General features: G+C 37.9%; 1 long non-coding RNA gene across 6 annotated transcripts in view; it reads left to right on the top strand.

Annotated features, from left to right (window-relative positions):
- Gm31409 overlaps positions 1-19,753 on the top strand; it is a 42,322-nt gene extending 22,569 nt beyond the window's left edge. The window contains exons 2-6 of one of the 6 annotated variants that reach the window (XR_003948209.1): positions 4,246-4,317; positions 5,730-5,857; positions 6,507-6,604; positions 11,352-11,406; positions 15,683-19,753. This is a non-coding gene — a long non-coding RNA (predicted gene, 31409). Of the gene's footprint in view, positions 1-4,245; positions 4,318-5,729; positions 5,858-6,506; positions 6,698-11,351; positions 11,407-15,682 lie in introns of all 6 variants that reach the window. The other 5 variants (XR_379704.3, XR_871006.3, XR_379703.3 and 2 more) reach the window with 5 other exon arrangements.
- Positions 19,754-20,171: the final 418 nt, after the last annotated feature.

Here is a 20,171-nt window from a genome sequence, read left to right as displayed (position 1 = left end):
ATTATTTTAGTTTGGATGCATACATATATACGTGGTGAAAATTTATTCAAATATTGATATCTTTATCCGAGATGCGTTATGCTACATAGATACTTAACATTAATCTTGAAAGTTACAAATCTGTTTAAGTGGTGATTAACTAAACTGGAATTTATACATGATTCTTACCTTCTCCAAGCTTACCAAGAAAAGATTACACTATTTTCTTAACAATCAACAGATCAATATTATCTTTATAAATCTTGAAAAAAATACTGTATATTGTACATCTAAGACGAAATTAAGAAAAAATAGCAAACCTAATATTTTACAAAATAAAAACTATGTGTTCACTCATTTCCAAGTATTACAATTTTAGATATTGAATATTTATGAAATTCACAGAAAATACTTTAGTAAAGGATTATTGTCACTCATCAGTTATAGTCTCTTAAAGATTTGGTTTAAAGTGGAGTGGGCTATAGCAAAAGCTGTTACCTATACATGGGATATGTTCTTCTAGCTGGGCTGCCTTGTCTGGCCTCAGTGGGAGAGGATGTACCTAGCCTTACAGACTTGATGTAAGGGGTACCTACACTGGCTCAGAAGAAAAGGGAATGGGGGAATAAAGGCATGGATTGTGGGATGGAATGACATCCCACAGTGATGGAAGACAGTGACTGAGATGTAAAGTGATTAAGTTCAAACACACACACACACACACACACACACTTAGATTAAACGTTTGTAGTAGACAGACAATGTGGAGCCTGGTCTTCATTTCATGTGGGTCCTTAACAACTGGAACAGGGATTATTGCCTGCCATTGTCTCCACTCCCCTACCTGGACTGCCTCATTGGGCCTCCATGGAAGAGGATGTACTTAGTTCTGCTGATACTAGATGTCCCAGAGTTAAGTGGTACAGAAGGGAGGGTTTCCTCGTCTCTGAGAAAGAGAGGGGGGTAATGGGTGGAGGTATTTGTAAGGATGGAATGGAGAGGACAGGGGCTGTGATTGGGATGTAAAGTGAATTAAAAATAAATTTAAAAAAGATTTAGTTCAAAAATTGAACATCTCTTCAATGCCACTTTCATGTAATCATGCAACCAATTAATAATAACAATTTATTTATAAAATAAAATTAATCTAGTCTATGAAATTTATTTTTATCAAACACAGAAAATGCAGGAGACTTCACATTATTTATTTCAGTATTATGTGCATTTGGGATGGTTTGTGCATAGATGTCAGAGCACTCATAGAACATTCACAGATATCAGAAACATTAGCCATGACTACTCAATAACTATGTTTATATGTATGTGTGCATGTGGAAGTTCTAATTCCTTAATGTCTATAGCTCTCTACAAACATCAAAAGTCCTCCATGAACTCCAAAAAATGTCATAAGAAATTGTTCATTTAAAACTTTCTCTGGCTAAAGAAAACACAAGATATTTAATTTAATACATGGCAGAGAGACCACATGCACACCATCCTCTGTACCTTGATTTCACCATGGCCTACTTATTTTTAAATCTATTCAACTGCAAACAATTCAATGTGTTAGAATTAAATTTAAAACAACTGTATGTTGCCAATCATATTCCATATCCTTCAATAGATTCTGTGACAATAACAAAAACAATAGGTTATTAATATTATTATATTCCAAGGAACTAAAGAGAATATGAACATCATGGCAAAAAGTTACAAAACCATACTTATAATCCAGTTTGTATTATGTGAAAAGAAATTAATGGCATTTATTACAGAAGGCCATTCTGTGTTGCAAAATATGTTTTTATCAAGAATTTATGTGTTTGGGGTCAATTTTGAAAAATGTGCTATACAGATCAGGAATACTGAAAAATATAGTTTCAGTCTACAAAAGCTCTTAGGAGGAAGGTGAGGTGATTTAAGATAATTATCCCAAAGAAAGAAAAAAATAGCATGAGACAGGAAGGGCTAAGGACAGCATTCCTATGGAACTTAGAGTGTGTCCAAGCAGCTATTTCCAGAATCAATAAATCGCAGGTAGGACACTATACAGAAAGAGTGGTGGCATACTATTGAAGAGCCTAGGAAGAAGAGGAGGAGGCTTGTGAGTAACTAGGGAACTGGGCAGCTGGGTAAAACAAAGACATCTATTGGAAAACAACCAAAGGAATTCATCAGAGTCAGATATGAGGAATTGGAACACACCAGAATCAGGCCCTGAAGAGAGAGAGAAAATCCAAATATGTTACAAACAAAGTGAATGAAAGGTTCTTTGAAGTATGTAAGTAGAAGTGTCAAGTTATTGCAAATGGGTATGATCATAGATGTTTGGGTCTCAGCAAAAAGAAGAAAGAAAGGTCTATTGCAAAGAAACTTAGAGGGAACTTGTAGGATGAATTTGCAAGGCTCACAGTTCATAGATAATAATAGAAACCAAACAACTGAGTAGACTTCTATATGAGTTTATAGAAAGCAAAAATGAGCAGCAAGCTGTGAAAGTAATTGTATATGAATATGAAGAAGAGATAAGGTGCATCAGCCATATTACTAGAATTTCTTGTTTTTTATCTTTCTTTTTTTTTACAGTACAGTCATTGCCCCCTCCCCCTGGTCTGTCCTCCCACACAGTTCCTCATCCCATTTCTCTGCCTCCTCCTCCAACTCCATCTCAAAGAGGATTCCTCCCCAACCAGGCCTTCCCACTCCCTAGGGTCTCAAGTCTCTCAAGAATTAGGCTCTTCTTCTCTCACTGAGGCCAGAACAGGCAGTCCTCTGCTGTCTATGTGTTGGGAGTTACTTACCAGCTCTTGTATGCTGCCTGGTTGGTGGCTCAATGTCTAAGAGATATCAGAGGTCCAGGACAGTTGAGACTGTTGGTCTTCCTATAGGGTCACCCTCCTCCTCAGCTTCTTTCAGTCTTTCCCTAATTTAATCACAGGGATCCCCAACTTCAGTCCATTGGTTGAGTGAAAATATCTGCATCTGTCTCAGTCAGCTACTTATTGAGCCTCTCAGAGAACAGCCATGCTAGGCTCCTGTCTGTAAGCACACCATAGTATTAGTAATGGTGTCAGGTCTTAGAGCCACCCTTTGAGATGAATCCCAAGTTGGGCCTATAGTCACTGGACTTCCTTTCCCTCAGTCTCTTCTCCAGTTTTTCCCTGCAGTTCTTTTAGACAGGGACAATTCTGGGTCAGAATTTTTGACCCAGATAGCAACCCCATCCCTCTACTTGGTGACCTGTCTTTTTACTGGAGGTGGACTCTACAAGTTCTCTCTCCCCACTGTTGGGCATTACATCTGAGGTCCCTCCCTTTGAATACTGAGAGTCTCTCACCTTCTGGGTCTCTGGTACTTTCTAGAGGGTCCCCCTACAGAGGTTGAATATTTCCATTCATTCTGCTGGCCCTCAGGGCTTCTCTCCAGTCTACTTCCCCATACCAGATCATGCTCCCCGCTCCTTTCCCTCCTCCTCCCCTTTCCCACCTGATCCCTCCCACCCCACTCTGGCTCCCTTGATTGTTTTCTTCTTTCTCCCAAGTGAGTATGAAGTATCCTCATTTACACCCTTCTGGGTGTTAACCTTCTTGACAAAAATGGAGGAAGGCAATTATGAACTTCCTTTTAGAGTTAGGACTTAGTGAAGAAAGTATTTTTTAAAGGAAGACGGTGAAGAAAATAGATAAGATGAAGACTAGCTCAACTGTAAGTTTTAGTTTTAACAATCAGGGACATTTCCTATTCTATCCAATTCTCACTATCCAAGCCTTAACATTCCAAGGCCTTAGGCAGAAGCTTCATAGCCAGTGAATTGCCATCTTGGGCAGTTAATGCGGAGAAAACCAAATCATTTTGTCCATGTGTCATGTGTTGTGCATGAAACTCCAGAATACTGAGATATTCAGTAGAGTCATGGAGGTCCTAAGGAAGAGGTGAAACTGAACACACCTCTTGATATTCAGTGTGTGGTGATGCTGGAAAGAAGCCTGTGAATGCTGAAAGAAGGCAAGACCAGTGTACACAGTGCAGTGCCAGAGATAAAAATAACAATGCTTTGAGAGTTCACTGGTCACTTTAACTGGGTTAACAGAGGCTGTAGAAAGAGCTAGTAATTACAGAGTCCAGTTGTAAGCAGCAGCAAAAGTATTCCTAGGTTGGTAAACATTATCTCGAGTATATTATATTCCATTACAGATAGGGAAAAGAGTTGGTAAGTGAAAATTGAGCATTTGCTAAGTAATATTTATTGTAATATTTTTTCACTAGGCCATTGAGATAAAACAACTTTATTACCTAATGTGACTCATCCTTTTCCTGCATTTTGTATCACTCAAGAAGGTCAGTCAACTTAAGATAAAATACCTTCTTTATACATTTGAAAATTTTTCAGCCTTCATATAAAATTTCTTGAAATCCATATCTTGATTTTCATAGAAAGATTAATATATTGCCTTCAAATAACAGCAGCCACTTAATTATCATACTTTTGTGTTTATGTTAAGACATTTGTTATCATTATATATAATAATGGTTTTTCATACATGTACATAATATTTTTGATAGTATTCTTTATGCTCACTGTTAAAGTTTGGATCTTAACCATACTCTAAAATATACATGTGGTAAGGAATTGGCATTTACTGTGAATGGTAGCGATGTGGTTGAACCTATATGGTGTGGGTCTTACTGTACCAGAGGGAGCTGTCAAATGTATGGTAGAACTCTGGCACTTTCTTCTTCCATTTTTCTTCCTCTGGCCACAGGAAAGCAGTTTTTCTTAACTGTGTGCTCCTACCTTGATGCAGAAGGGCCAGTCAGTCATGAACTGAAAACCACAGAACTCAGAGCAGGAGCAAGTCCTCTTACAACTTGATTATTTTGAGAAATTATTATAGGAATGGAAAGGCAATACACTGAACCTTCTTGTTATAAAGTTTTATTAACTATAGTTCAGAAGCAATGTCCATGTGATAAATGTATTGAGTATTACATGAAGATTAAATGCCACTAAAAGCAGACATGAAATAAATTTCACTTAGAACACTCAGATTGTGATTTTTCAGGTCAAAATTCAAAACATTTACAAAGAATCTACAACTAAGATAGAACAAATTCAGTCCATTTAAGGAAACATTAAAGATTTTAATTATTATTTTATAAAGAAAGCAACTGTATATTCTTATCAGTACACATGCTCTATTAAATTTGGAAACATATTACTAGTTTGCAGGAATTAATGTAAGTTATTTAAATTACAATGTATTTGGAGGCATACATACTGTCAGTTTGTGAGAATTAATGTAAGTTATTTAGATTACAATGAACTGAACTGAGGAATATGCTTTTTAGCAAAATGTAAATTATCCTTGGCATACTATAGACTTTACTTAGTTCATACTATGAATGTTATTTTAAAATGAAACTTTATTAAACAACTATGTGAAGACCATATGAAAGTTGATATGTTGAGCCATCGACCAGTATAGAAACTTTAAACAAAATTGTCCATGTTATCTCCATGTGATATTTTTTTTTGCTAGATTCTACTCTGGGTTTACATGAAGAAAATATCCACAAATGAAATATTTTGCAGCTTACTTGCAACAGTAATTTCCTAGAGTTTATGTCTTAGGTAAATATAAAACAATTTAGTTAGGGTTTGTTTTGATGACTGGTTAAATGTGAATTGTACAACATAAAGGTAAATTTTTTATTGTGCTGGTTAGGTCTTATTTTTTCCTGTTTGATAGAAACCAAGTGGAAGTAGCAACTGAAGAACAATCTCTATGAGAGTGACCTGTGGCTATGACTGTCAGACGTTAAAATTTACTGACTGGTAATGGAGGACTCAACCATCTGTGGGATGTGCCACTCCCAGGTAGGTGGTGCTGGGTGAGAGATGAGAGAAAATGGTTCTTGGTGAGAGAAAATAGACTGAGGAAATCGTTGAGACTACATCAGTAAGTAGTGCTCCTCTATGACCTCTGCTTCAGTTGCTGCCTTCAGGTCTCTGCCTTGAGCTCCTGCACTGATTCCTCTGAAGATAAAATAAGCTCTTTCTCTCCTATGATACTTTGGGTTGGGTGAAGTAACAGAAAACAAACTGGACACATATGTTAGTTTTATATGCATTCCCAACATCTTCTAAATCTTCCATCATCTTCTGTTTTCTGTTTATATACCATGTTTTCAACTACTATAACAAAAGATTTAGCTCAGAAAAATATGATCAAATTTCAAAGTGTGTGCTCTCTAGTCACTTGGTTAAAATAGTATCTTATGCTAACAGTCAGGAAACCTTGCCCACTTTTTTGAGTTGAAAGTAATTTCTATTCACTTTTCTGACTGAAAACACTACTTCAATGACTATATACATTTTTATTTGTTTTTTATTTTAAAAATGAAGAATAGGTCCTTTTGAAAAGATAAAAATGATTACCAAATCCCAGTACCAAAGGAATGTCTTATTACTCCATGGTCTTAGAAGACAAAATTTCATTTTCTACGATTTTTTATTTTATGTGCAGGTGTATTTTACATGCATGTGTGTCTATGTAGCACTTGCATTCCTGATTTGCCTGGAGACCAGAAAAGGATAACTGAATATAAGCCTGAGACCTTGCCAGTAAGCATCATTCCTCTGTGCTCTTTGATTTAGCTCCTACCTCTAAATTCATGCCTTGAATCCCTGCACTGGCATCCCTCATAGATGGAATGTGTAAGTCAGATAAACCCTTTCTTTATTCTCTATATCACTTTTAGCCATACTCTTTATCACAGCAATAAAAAGCAAACATGGAGAGTGGTTTGAGTGTAGTTATGGTCAAAGTCATGATATCCTTTTACACCAGTCACTGTGGAGATGAATATATACAAATAAAAGCCATTAATTTAGAGGAGAACTTGCTACTATTATTCTTCTAAAGTAACATATGAACAAACTCACTCCTAATGACAAATTGCTATACTCATAGTCCCAAACACTGCTCAACCCTCATCAGAAAAGCGTCTTCTTGAAGCAAATAAGAATTAACATAGAGGCCACAACTAGAAAATACCCAGTGGGAGACTTTGGATCACTCATCTCCAAAATAGATGTCTTCAGCGAAACCTCCTTAAGGACTTATGAGGAAAAAGAGGCTGGGAAATGTTAGGAGCAAGAGATAGTATGTGCCTCCTAGGAGACACTGTCATGCTGACACAATAGGACTGATATAAATATGAACTCACAGAGAATGTGACAATAAGCACAAGACCTGCACAAGTTCACCAGATACAATACCCTCACTGAGGAGCAGAAGTAGACCAAAGCGCCACCCCCAACCCAGAAGCTATCTGTAAGTGTTGTTACCTCCCGGAGAAAGGAAAACCAGTTTTCTCCAAAGACTTCTCACTTTGTACATCAACCACACTAGTATAGGTTGTTCTCTATGGTTGGGTTTTGTTTGCTAGGTTTTTGTTTGTTTGTTTGTTTGTTTGTTTGTTTTTAGTTGTTTAGCTTCTTTATTTTGATTTGTATTGTTTTGAGATTTTTCGTCTTTTGAGAGAAAGGGTGAGAATGAGAGAGACAAAGCAAGAAAGACAGAAATAGACAGAGAGGGTTGAAATGGAGAAAGATCATGAAGTTAATGGTTAGGAGAGTTAGGAAAGTGGTATGAGTTTATGTAAGGAAAAGAGCATGATTGTAATACATTGCATAAAAATAAAAATAAAAAGGAATTTTATTTAATGGAATCATTAATACAAAGAAGTTGGTGAGATGTGCCACCCTAATATGTTTAACAAGCATCCAGGGATCACCTTACTAAACTACTCCTTTCTCAGGATCCTTCAAGTTCCGTTTTATTTCTACATTCAAATTCTGTTTCTATAGACTAAAGCTCTTCTTCATTGTGTCCTTTTCAGTCAGGTGATAATACTGTTGAATTAATTATACCTATTTTTATATATGCTACATGTGTTGTCTCCTTAGTGACTTCTCTATGAAAACGATTTTATATATATATATATATATATATATATATATATATATTCAGTCAAAACCTTTTCTTTTAAGAGATGAATGTCTCCCACACTCCTAATATTTTCTAAACTTCCATCATGCCTCACCTCTGAGTTATTGTAACCACAATCGTCATTTTCTTTTCCCACAAAGTGAAGTTAATTTTATACAGATTCCTTGAAGTCAGAGATACTGTCTAATTTTTTTCTCTGCCCCCAAAACTAATGAAATGATGCACAAGTAGTTGGTGCTCAATAAATACTTTAGATGCCTTAATTATTTACTTGGGAAGTAAATAAATTAAGTAATGGAAAGAGTAAATTAACAATGCAAACAATACCTTATTATCTTCTTTCTAAGATATTAAACCACCTTTTGAGGTAGGTTGAACAATATTAGGGGAGTTAGGTGCAGCATATTTAAAGACTGTAGCCAGTACATTAGCTTAGAAAGTTGAAGAAAACGAAAATACATAGAACTTCCATTTGAGGAAAGAGTAGCTAAAATGGTATTTTAGTAACACACAATATGATTTATTTATACCATCATAGCTATACCGTCAGAGTCCTTCATAGACTTTGAAGAAATTTTTTTGGACAGTAGAAAAAAATTCCAAATGCTATGTTCCACAAGGGATACAAATACTAGAGAGTCACCTTCATTAGCTTTCTGTCAGAAATAAGATCAAGCATACTGCATATTGATGCAATAAAAACAGCAACATCTCCCACTCCCAGCTGCTTAGTAGTACTTAGGAGACTCAGTTTGGCCACCTAAAGAACTAGATACAAATTTTCCCTGGATTCCATAGAATTTCATATTGGTGCATTCTTTCACTCACTGTGAACACCTTTTCTTTCAGAGTCCATTGCTTTTGAAAAGCCAAATATGTTTAGCAAAGCATGATAAAGATGATGGTCACTCATCAGTGGTTTGAGTCACATTTAGGCAGAATCTAAAGATGCTGTAGACCTTGTATCATTGTTGTGAATAAACATTAATTTCAAGAAGTGTGAAGTACTTGAGGATAAGGCCTGTAATGACCCACTGGCTAGATACACTGTCATTAACCATGATGAAAATGTCTCTGGATTTCCACGTCAGTGCACATTGCCTGCAATAGTCACAGAAATGAGAATTCAGGCTCCATGTCTTTATGGGTGCCAACATGCTCTCAAACACATCAAGAAGCATGCCAAGCTGTGCCTGAGTTTCAGTGCTCTCTTTGTAAAGGGGTGGACTAAAACAGATGACAATTCAAGATAAAGATGAGTGCAGTAGACTTTAAGCAATATCACCTGTCAGTCATTGAATGAGTCACATTGTAAAAATAGTACGCAGGGATGACCTTCATCGGGAGAACCAAGACACTGGATTTTAATATCACTAGTCTAAAGAAATGTCCTGATACAGTTTTTTCACTGGTGAGCAACTGATATAAATTCATAGTTATCAATGTCAGTAAAACAAGTTAGATGAGCATTAACTTTTTGCTCAAAATGTAAAAGCTAGAAAACCCACAAGTATTTTAACACACCTAGAGAGTAATGTCACTTGCACCTTGGAAAGATCATTTTGTCTCCCCTGAGCTTACATTTTCTCAATTTGGAAACAAACAAACAAACAAACAAACAACCTGAGAAATATATTACAGATATTTGAGAGGACTACATTAAATTAAATAAATAGTCAGGGATATTTCTGGCTCATAGTGAGGATCAACAATGAATGGCTGGACTTGATTTTAGGTTCAACTAATTGTACAAATTGATTTAAAAATTTGAATTTTTTTATTTTCTTATTCAATGCTTTCATTCTCTACTGGAACAGCAGAAGCATTGATTGAATCTTTTAGCATTCTACAAAGATGTTTTAAAATTCTGAAAAATGAAGTGTTTTAACGGAGAGTGGAAGAGAAAGCTGCAATGTTTGGCTACAACCACACTATTGCAATAAAGGAAACACAGTCAGCCATTCTGACATGCACGAGGGAAAAGAAGAGCTCAACTATAACCAACAGAACAGACGAATTAACAGGGCTAAAGAAGATGGGAGAAATTTTACTCCAGTAATCTTGCAGATACATATATTTTTCCTATATAAAATTCTAGATTCCACCAGTGCTGAAAGATCTCAACTTTTGGCTACTGGTGGCATCCTTTTATCAAATAAGAGAATGCATTTCAAATTGTTTTATGAATTATTCAGGATGATTCAACATATGACAGAGATGATTTTTATCCCTCATATGGCATCTCATATTTTTAGTGAAATGGATTTTCTGGCTAATCACACAGCCACACAGAGAAGTACTTCATGCTTTAGTTTTTCTGGAAATCAGGTATAAATCCAGTGTATATGTCTGATAGAGGTCTACCAAGTGGAATACATAACAGGAAATCTGTGCAGCTTCTAGATTGTGCCTGAAAAAAAGAGGCAGCCACCCTTATATTCCCAGTATGTAACTCAGAAAGAGCTAGAGGCCCTTCTTGGACCACTTAGTAAAACCACCTTTTGAGGTAGACAGAGCAGTTGGGACAGTTAAGGACTGTTGTCAGTATATGACTTTCAGCATAGAAAGTCAAAGATAACTAAAATTGGATTTTACTAGAACACTTCTAATCTGGAAAACAGCAGCTAAAATGATATTTTAATAATACATAATACTTATTCTGCTACTACTTTTACCGTATTACAAAGACTCTATGACAAAATCAGCAAAATTCTTCAGTACGCTTATATAAAATCAGTTAGACAAGGCCCATTCTCTGTAAAGATGTTAATACCATAAACTGTAAAATTCCAGGCTTTTACAGTAAATCCCTGGCCTTGAAATATATTATAATTTCATTTGACCATGATTAAATGTCTGGTCTTGTTTGAATACTCCAGTGGACAATTTAAGATAAGAATATATCACCAATAATTTGAGATAGGATTATATCACCAACAATATAATGCAAATCTTGGCATTGTGCTAGTCCTGAAGAGGCTGAGGCAGCAGGAACACAAAATCAAGTTCAACTCCATTACATAGTGAGATCTTATCTTAATAAAAATCAACAATAATAACATTATCAGTACCTTTGAGTGCTGTAGCAATAATACTTGCTTGATCTATTATATTTATTTTGACAACATAATTTAAAATAACTCAGTGTTATTAATGTCCATAAAATATTATGTATTCTAAAAATCCATTTAAAATATGTATTTATGTTTGTGTTTTTGCTTGAAAATATTCATGTATAACCTCTTTCTCTCTCTCTCTCACTATATATATATATATATATATATATATATACATTATATGTGTGTGTGTGTGTGTGTGTGTATGCACCATGTCTATGTATATTGAAACATTTGGAAGTATACACATTATCTTCTCAGTCATGCTCTCTGACAGAAAAATTACAGGAGAGAAGGTAAGAAATTTGATATTTCCCCTCTATATCCTCATTAATTACTGGACCCTGTTAGTGAGCATTTATGACTTTTGCAAGACATTATCACAAAAACATGCTTTTTTATTTTTTATTTTTTTATTACGTATTTTCCTCAATTACATTTCCAATGCTATCCCAAAAGTCCTCTATACCCTCCCCCACTCCCCTACCCACCCATTCCCACTTTTTGGCCCTGGCGTTCCCCTGTGCTGGGGCATATAAAGTTTGCCTGTCCAATGGGACTCTCTTTCCAGTGATGGCCGACTAGGCCATCTTTTGATACATATGCAGCTAGAGTCAAGAGCTCTGGGGTACTGTTTGTTCATAATGTTGTTGCACCTATAGGGCTGAAGATCCCTTTAGCTCCTTGGGTACTTTCTCTAGCTCCTCTATTGGGGGCCCTATGATCCATCCAATAGCTGACTGTGAGCATCCACTTATGTGTTTGTTAGGCCCCGGCATAGTCTCACAAGAGACAGCTATATTTGGGTCCTTTCAGCAAAATCGTGCTAGTGTATGCAATGGTGTCATCGTTTGGAGGCTAATTATGGGATGGATCCCTGGATATGGCAGTCTCTAGATGGTCCATCCTTTTGTCTCAGCTCTAAACTTTGTCTCTGTAACTCCTTCCATGGGTGATTGTTTCCAATTCTAAGAAGGGGCAAAGTGTCCGCACTTTGGTTTTCCTTCTTCTTCAGTTTCATGTGTTTTACAAATTGTCTCTTATATCTCAGGTACACTAAGTTTCTGAGCTAATATCCATTTATCAATGAGTACATATCATTTGAGTTCTTTTGTGATTGTGTTACCTCACTCAGGATAATGCCCTCCAGGTCCAACCATTTGCCTAGGAATTTCATAAATTCATTCTTTTTAATAGCTGAGTAGTACTCCATTGTGTAAATGTACCACATTTTTTGTATCCATTCCTCTGTTGAGGGGCATCTGGGTTGTTTCCAGCTTCTGGCTATTATAAATAAAGCTGCTATGAACATAGTGGAGCATGTGTCCTTCTTACCGGTTGGGCCATCTTCTGGATATATGCCCAGGAGAGGTATTGAGGGATCCTCCAGTAGTACTATGTCCAATTTTCTGAGGAACTGCCAGACTGATTTCCAGAGTGGTTGTACAAGCTTGCAATCCCACCAACAATGGAGGAGTGTTCCTCTTTCTCCACATCCTCGCCAGCATCTGCTGTCACCTGAATTTTTGATCTTAGCCATTCTGACTGGTGTGAGGTGGAAACTCAGTGTTGTTTTGATTTGCATTTCTCTGATGATTAAGGATGCTGAGCATTTTTTCAGGTGCTTCTCAGCCATTCGGTTTCCCTCAGGTGAGAATTCTTTGTTTAGCTCTGAGCCCCATTTTTTAATGGGGTTATTTGATTTTCTGGAGTCCACCTTCTTGAGTTCTTCATATATATTGGATATTAGTCCCCTATCTGATTTAGGGTAGGTAAAGATCCTTTCCCAATCTGTTGGTGGCCTTTTTGTCTTATTGACGGTGTCTTTTGCCTTGCAGAAGCTTTGCAGTTTCATGAGGTCCCATTTTTCAATTCTCGATCTTACATCACAAGCCAGTATTGTTCTATTCAGGAATTTTCCCCCTGTACCCATATCTTCAAGGCTTTTCCCCACTTTCTCCTCTATAAGTTTCAGTGTCTCTGGTTTAATGTGGAGTTCCTTGATCCACTTAGATTTGACCTTAATACAAGGAGATAGGAATTAATCAATTCGCATTCTTCTACATGATAATCGCCAGTTGTGCCAGCACCATTTGTTGAAAATGCTGTCTTTCTTCCACTGGATGGTTTTGGCTCCCTTGTCGAAGATCAAGTGACCATAGGTGTGTGGGTTCATTTCTGGGTCTTCAATTCTATTCCATTGGTCTACTTGTCTGTCACTATACCAGTACCATGCAGTTTTTATCACAATTGCTCTGTAGTACAGCTTTAGATCAGGCATGGTGATTCCACCAGAGGTTCGTTTACCCTTGAGAAGAGTTTTTGCTATCCTAGGTTTTTTGTTATTCCAGATGAATTTGCAAATTGCCCTTTCTAATTTGTTGAAGAATTGAGTTGGAATTATGATGGGGATTGCATTGAATCTGTAGAGTGCTTTTTGGCAAGATAGCCATTTTTACTATATTGATCCTGCCAATCCATGAGCATGGAAGATCTTTACATCTTCTGAGATCTTTAATTTCCTTCTTCAGAGACTTGAAGTGGGTGATCCTGTGTGGGTCCTTGCGGGTATCCGGAGACTCCGAGGGCAAGGCACCCTGGTGCTGGAGTGGACAGGAAGGCACAAAAACATGCTTTAACAGTAGAATCTCATGAAAAAGAAGCATAAACTCTTTTAAAAATTGAAGGCATAAAGGCATCCAAGTAGTTTTAATTACTTAACTATTGAAACAAATAGTCTAAGTTCAGATGCTGAAGCAACAATTATCATTCCATATTAAAGAAGAACAGAGGAGTTACTGAGAAATATCCATAGTGGAGAGAGGTGTGTTGTTTTCAGCTACCCTTAAATGCAGAGGTCAGGAGAGATATCAGCGAGAAGGGATAGTCGGCAGGTAAGAGAAGAAAGGGAAGAGGAAGGAAAAAGAGAAAAAAAGGGAAAGTCTTGTTTGAAGGGTGAGGCATAATTATTTGTTTAGTGAGGCTCACTAACCTCACATGTAGAGAAGAGGGGAATAGAAAGGGTAACTCTTATATCATCAGCCAGAGTCTCAATTATTCATGTAGTGAAAGAATTTACTGTAAATGGCTCAAAATACGATGAGCCATGCGAAACTTTCTAGGTATGTGTGATCTCACTGACGTAGTACAGGATTAGAGTTTTAGTGTATTCCGTGAATGTCTTTTTGCTTTTTTAATATTAATTTATTTATGCATTTATTTTATATTCCATATTTTATTACCCCCATCCACCTTCCTACTGCTAGACATCCCACACCTCCTCCCCACCCTACCTCCTGTCTCCACATGGATGTCCCCCCACCCCCACCCCACCTGACCTCTAAACTCCCTTAGGCCTCCAGTCTCTTGAGGGTTAGGTGCATCATCTCTGAATGAACACAGACCCAGAAGTCCTCTACTTATGTGTTTTGGGGGCCTCATATCAGCTGGTGTATGCTGCCTGTTTGGTGGTCCAGTGTTTGAGAGATCTCGGGAGTCCAGATTAATTTAAACTGCTGGTCCTCCTACAGGGTCGCCCTCCTCCTCAGCTTCTATCAGCCTTCCTAATTCAACAACAGGGATCAGTTGCTTCTGTCCATTGGTTGGGTGCAACTATCTTTTTCTCTTTCAGCTGCTTGTTGGGTCTTCTTTTTTTTAATTATTATTATTAGGTATTTATTTCATTTACATTTCCAATGCTATCCCAAAAGTCCCCCCTACCCTCCCACACCCACTCCCTCACCCACCCACTCCCACCTCTTGGCCCTGGTGTTCCCCTGTACTGAGGCATATAAGGTCTGCAGGATCAATGGGCCTCTCTTTCCACTGATGGCCGACCAGGCCATCTTCTGATACATATGCAACTAGAGACATGAGCTCTGTGGGGGTACTAGTTAGTTCATATTGTTGTTCCACCTATAGGGTTGCAGATCCCCCCCACCCCAGCTCCCTGGGTAGTTCCTCCAGCTCCTTGAGGTCATGCTAGGTCCCTTTTTTGTGAGCACTCCATAGCTTCAGTAATAGTGTCAGGCCTTGGGAACTCTCCTTGAACTGAATCCCTCTTTGGACCTGTCGCTGGACCTTCTTTTCCTCAGGCTCCTCTCCATTTTCATCCCTGTAATTGTTGCAAACAGGAACAATTATGGATCAGAGTTTTGACTATGGCTTGCCCCCCCCCTCATTTGATGCCCTTGTCTTCCTGTTGGAGGCTGGCTTTATGAGTCCTCTCTCCTGACTGAAGGGCATTTCATCTAAGGTCCTAAGGTCCCTCCGTTTATTTGGATATTTTCTTTATTTACATTCCAAATGTTAGCACCTTTATTCATTTCCCCTCCCAAAACTCCCAATCCAAACCTCCGTCCCCCTGCTTACCAACCCACCCACTCTCACTTCCCTGTCCTGGCATTCTTCTACACTGGGACATTAAACCTTCTCAGGACCAATAAAGCCATCTTCTGCTACATATACAGCTGGAGCCATGGGTCCCTCCATGTGTCCCTCTTTGGTTGTGGTTTAGTCCCTGGGAATTCTGGGGGTTCTGGTTGGTTGATATTGTTGTTCTTCTTATTCCAGAGCTGAAGAGATGGCTCAGCAGTTAAGAGCACTGACTTCTAGAACTTCCAGAGGTCCTGAGTTCAATTCCCAGGAACCCCATGGTGGCTCAAAACCATCTGTAATGGGATCTGATGCCCTCTTCTGGTGTCTGAAGACAACTCCAGTGTACTCATATAAATGAAATAAATTAATAAATCTTTCTTAAAAAGAAAAAAAAAAAAGGCATGCAAAAGAAGCAGAGGAGTGGTGCTTGTGTGCCCAGGCTTTAAAAACAAAAAAAAAAAAAAAACAAAAAAAAAAAAAAAAGAATGAATTCAAATACAAAAAAGGGGACAGTAACAGGGCAGTGGAGAAAAAGAAAGAACAAATGGATGAATTAAAAGAAAGAAGAGTATTAGCAGTAGTGAATCAAACACAAATGCCTTGATCGAGCCAGGATTAAGGAGTGGGGTTGTAGGTGAATGGCAGTGTGATTGGCTACATACGTGAGCCAGTCAGTTTGATACTCTGTACTGAAGCAAAGAAAGAAAATAATAGAGACAGAATTACAATAAAGTCTTGGTTACACATGAATAACTAGACCGTGAATAGTACATTGGAACACACATTTATTCCACAAAATATGACATCTTTATTCAACTGACTTTGGAAAGTTGTAAAAAGTGATATTTGATAGTCATTCAGAAAATATAGTTATTTAAGTATTTTGAAAGAGGAATTTTATTTTGAAATGTATGCAATCAGGGGGAAAGAAAAATTTAAATGGCCAATGGCATTTATTTGTGAAACTTTACTGTATGGGTATTATTTAAAATAAGATTCTAGGAAGTGAATGAAGAAGATTTGGGAAATGCAGGTGTGAGCTAAGCTGTTAATGACTAAATATTGTTATGGCATGAAACTTTGGTATGGGTTTTATTTCTATTTAAATTCCGATTCTGCTTCTTTATGTGCATAAGTAGGATAAAATTGATATTATTTAATTAGTGGGGAAGTAGGGATGAGATATGCAAGAACAGAAAAAAAATGTCAGGAGACATTCCAGAACCTTAGGCACTAAATATGGTAGGAGAGAATGGAGTCACTATCTACCATTGCCTTCCAGTGTGGCATAGCATACATTCATATACCCTAGGAGAAGGTAAATCTTCTAAGAGGTTCAGACATTTTTTTGACATAACCTGGTGTAACTCTTCATAAATGTTATAATGAAAAATATTTTTCTGGGAGAATGTAGTAAATTAATATTTGTCTTAATTAAGCCTGGCTTCTACCCTATTGTAATTGAGTCCAGGCATTCCGTGTTTGTGAAATTGCTGAGCAGACACGGGGAGTCATGCTTGGAGAGGAATCTTGAGTAGGTTTCAGAAGAAGAGAAGAAGAGTTCCTCATTAGCTACTGAGATCTGGGAAAGAAGACAGAGAGCAAATAAAAATGTGCAATGTGTGGAACTTGGGGGTTGAACATCACCTCACTCCTTTCAAACTTCAGACTATGGTGTGGAAGTAATTGGCAGGAAATATTTTTCCCACTTTCACTGTGATTTCTGAGTAGACAAATTCACAGTGTGAAGTTTGTGTTGATATGGCTTCACTTCGGCACACACACCCAGACTCATGAAAGAATGGCAGTGTGACAGTTTTGAGAGAGAGAGAGAAGAGAGAGAGAGAGAGAGAGAGAGAGAGAGAGAGAGAGAGAGAGAGAGAGAGAGAGAGAGAGAGAGAGAACACTGCTCTACATGGTGGATAGAAATGAAGCTCTTACTCTTGTGTCTTGGTCCCAAAATAAGAGTTGATCTCAAAGCCAAAAGACCCACTGAGGGTTTTCCTGGTACGAGTGTTTGTGGTACAGAAGCTGCTACAAAAACACCCTAGTCTGATACTGCATGCATATTTTAAAACACATATAAAGAATAACTGTGTCTTAAAGTGTTCAGGAAACAAAGAATAAATGCACATAAGCGTTGAAATAGACGATAAGAACCCTGAATATAAAACCACTACTCTATTGCCATGACCTAGGACAATCCAAGGGCACAGAGGACAATGGCCACCGTGTTTCCTCCAGCTTCTGCCAGGGCATAATGTCACTTATGTGAGGGACATTCTGTAAAACACAACACTTTCCAGGAAAAAAAAAGTAGCAGAGTGTGAGACACTGCTAATTAGCCAGTTAAAATATCCACCAGGAACCCTGCCCCTGTTTGGCTGGGTTGTGGCCTGTGAGGAAGATTAGATTTGTTGGATGAGTGAGAACCTTCAATTACTGTGTACATCAGAGTTAGCCTAAGTGTGAATTTGCAGCCCTACCATAATACTTAGCCTTAACCATCATTCTGTCCTTTTCAGTTCATTGGCTGTCCATATGCAATTAGTCCACATTTACAGATACTTGTTTATTAGGCTATGGCTACTGCCATTAATGAAATATTCTAAAAGGAAAAGTATTTGGAACCTGAGCAAAAAAACACATGCTCTGTGGCTGGGGCTGTCACCGCCACCAACTGACTCCGTAACCTCAGGCAAGTCATTTAATTTCTCTGGGCATTAATTTTCTCTGAAAAAAATGAGGAGACCAATGTAAATCATTGCTAAGGTCAATTTTGATTTTGATGTCTGTCATGTGAGTGCTAAAACGAGGCCTGCTGAGATGATGGTGGTTAGATTTGCATTAATCAAGAAACAATGATAATGAGTATAGAACCATTTAGTGAACAGAGGCCATTTGCCTGACACCAAGTAAGTCATTTCATAGACACTATTTCTAGGCATCTAAATAAACGCAAGAGGATAGAGTTTCACAGTCTGCTATTTTTTCTCTGTGCTACACAGCTGGTGAATGTGGTATCCAGGTTCATAGGCCATAATTTCTTTGGAGTTTATATGCCAGATATGTATGGTACTTATACATGGAGATTATTTTGTCTGAAGATTAATATGTTCTAGGAATTATTAAAATCTTTCATGTCCACAGTCACTAAGAAGCTCTTTATAGTATCAAGGCAAATCAAACTCCCCTCCAACGTCCTTTAGATCTCATTTAGATTGTGTAGTAAGAATGTATTTTCAGATTTCTGTGTTTTTGAGCTTATGCATGTGCACACACACACACGCACGCATGCACACACTCACACACACACACACACACACACACACGTGTGCGCGCGCACGCACACACACCTGGGAATTCATGGGAAAGGGTTTGACACCATCAAGGATGGAACGTGGGAAAAAAGAAGTCCAGTTCATATCTCACTCTGAGGGCCCTACCAGTACAAAGTCACCACATCTCAGTCCTGGCTCCTGACAGCATAGAGCATGTAGTTCCTCAACTCAATAGGATGACTTTAACAACATCTGTTCTCAACTGAAATCTGCCTCTTAGGAAGTCTCTGAATATCACCCAGTACTTCCTGGGAACAAAACTGGGGTCAGAACAAAGGAGAAAAAGCAGTGGTATACCCTCATAGTAGAATGTGGATGTCTGAAGAGATGAACCAAGGCCACTGGGCATGTACTAGCTAATAGAATAGTCTCATGCTAAACCTGGATGAGGTGAGTCCTCATAGTAAATGCAAAGTTCTCCAAAACAACCTATGGGTTCTTTCACCTAGCACCCATTCGGTCTGGTTCACTATGGCTCTGGATTATTTCCACAGATGTTCCTCTTCTTGTGCAACAGATAGTCTCTGTCTCCCTGTGTTGTCACATAGATTTGTGATATGCTCACACATACCTGGCATCCTTGTGGGTGTAGTTTGTTTTTTTCTTTCTTGAAATAAAGTTATCAATTAGTTTGGATTACAGGAACCCAAACTTCCCTTAAAGTTCTTCATATCAAATATAATAGCATTCTGAAGAAATGAGTGTTGGGGCTTTGACAAAGGAATTGGAAGGACACATTACTCTGAAGCTAAGTTGATGTTAGGTGTGACAATTAAGTAAATACTTCTCTCCAACTATCACTCTGTAATGAACATGAAAGTGCATATCTTTATTCATCAATATTCAATGCCAAGAGCATCAGTGCATGAAACTTGTTGAGTACTACACTTGATTGAATGAAAAATAAAATCAATACCATGTTGAATGGTCACTGTTTTAACTTTCTTTACTGTCTCTGTGATCAAACACAGACCAAAAATCAACTTGGGGAAGATTGTCACCATTTATAGTGAAGGGAAGTCAGGGCAGGAGCTCAGACAGAAACTCAAGCAGAAACCATGGAAGAGCATTGCTTGCTGACTTATTCATTGGCTCATGCTCTGCTACCTTTCTTGTATAACTCAGGACCACCTGCCTAGGGATGGTGCCACACATAGTGGGCTGGACCCTCCCAAATCAATCATAAATCAAAAAACAAAACAAAACAAAACAATCTCTCAAGGTGTGACTATAGAAATCTCATCTAAGCTATTCCCCACACAAGGTTCTCCCACACCAGGTGACTCTACATTATATCAAGTTGACAATAGAAACTAGGACCCACAGCTACTGTCACATGACCA

The sequence above is a fragment of the Mus musculus genome, chromosome 9, assembly GCF_000001635.26.
Source record: "Mus musculus strain C57BL/6J chromosome 9, GRCm38.p6 C57BL/6J".
NCBI lineage: Eukaryota > Metazoa > Chordata > Mammalia > Rodentia > Muridae > Mus > Mus musculus.
This window is presented reverse-complemented; position numbering and strand designations above follow the sequence as displayed.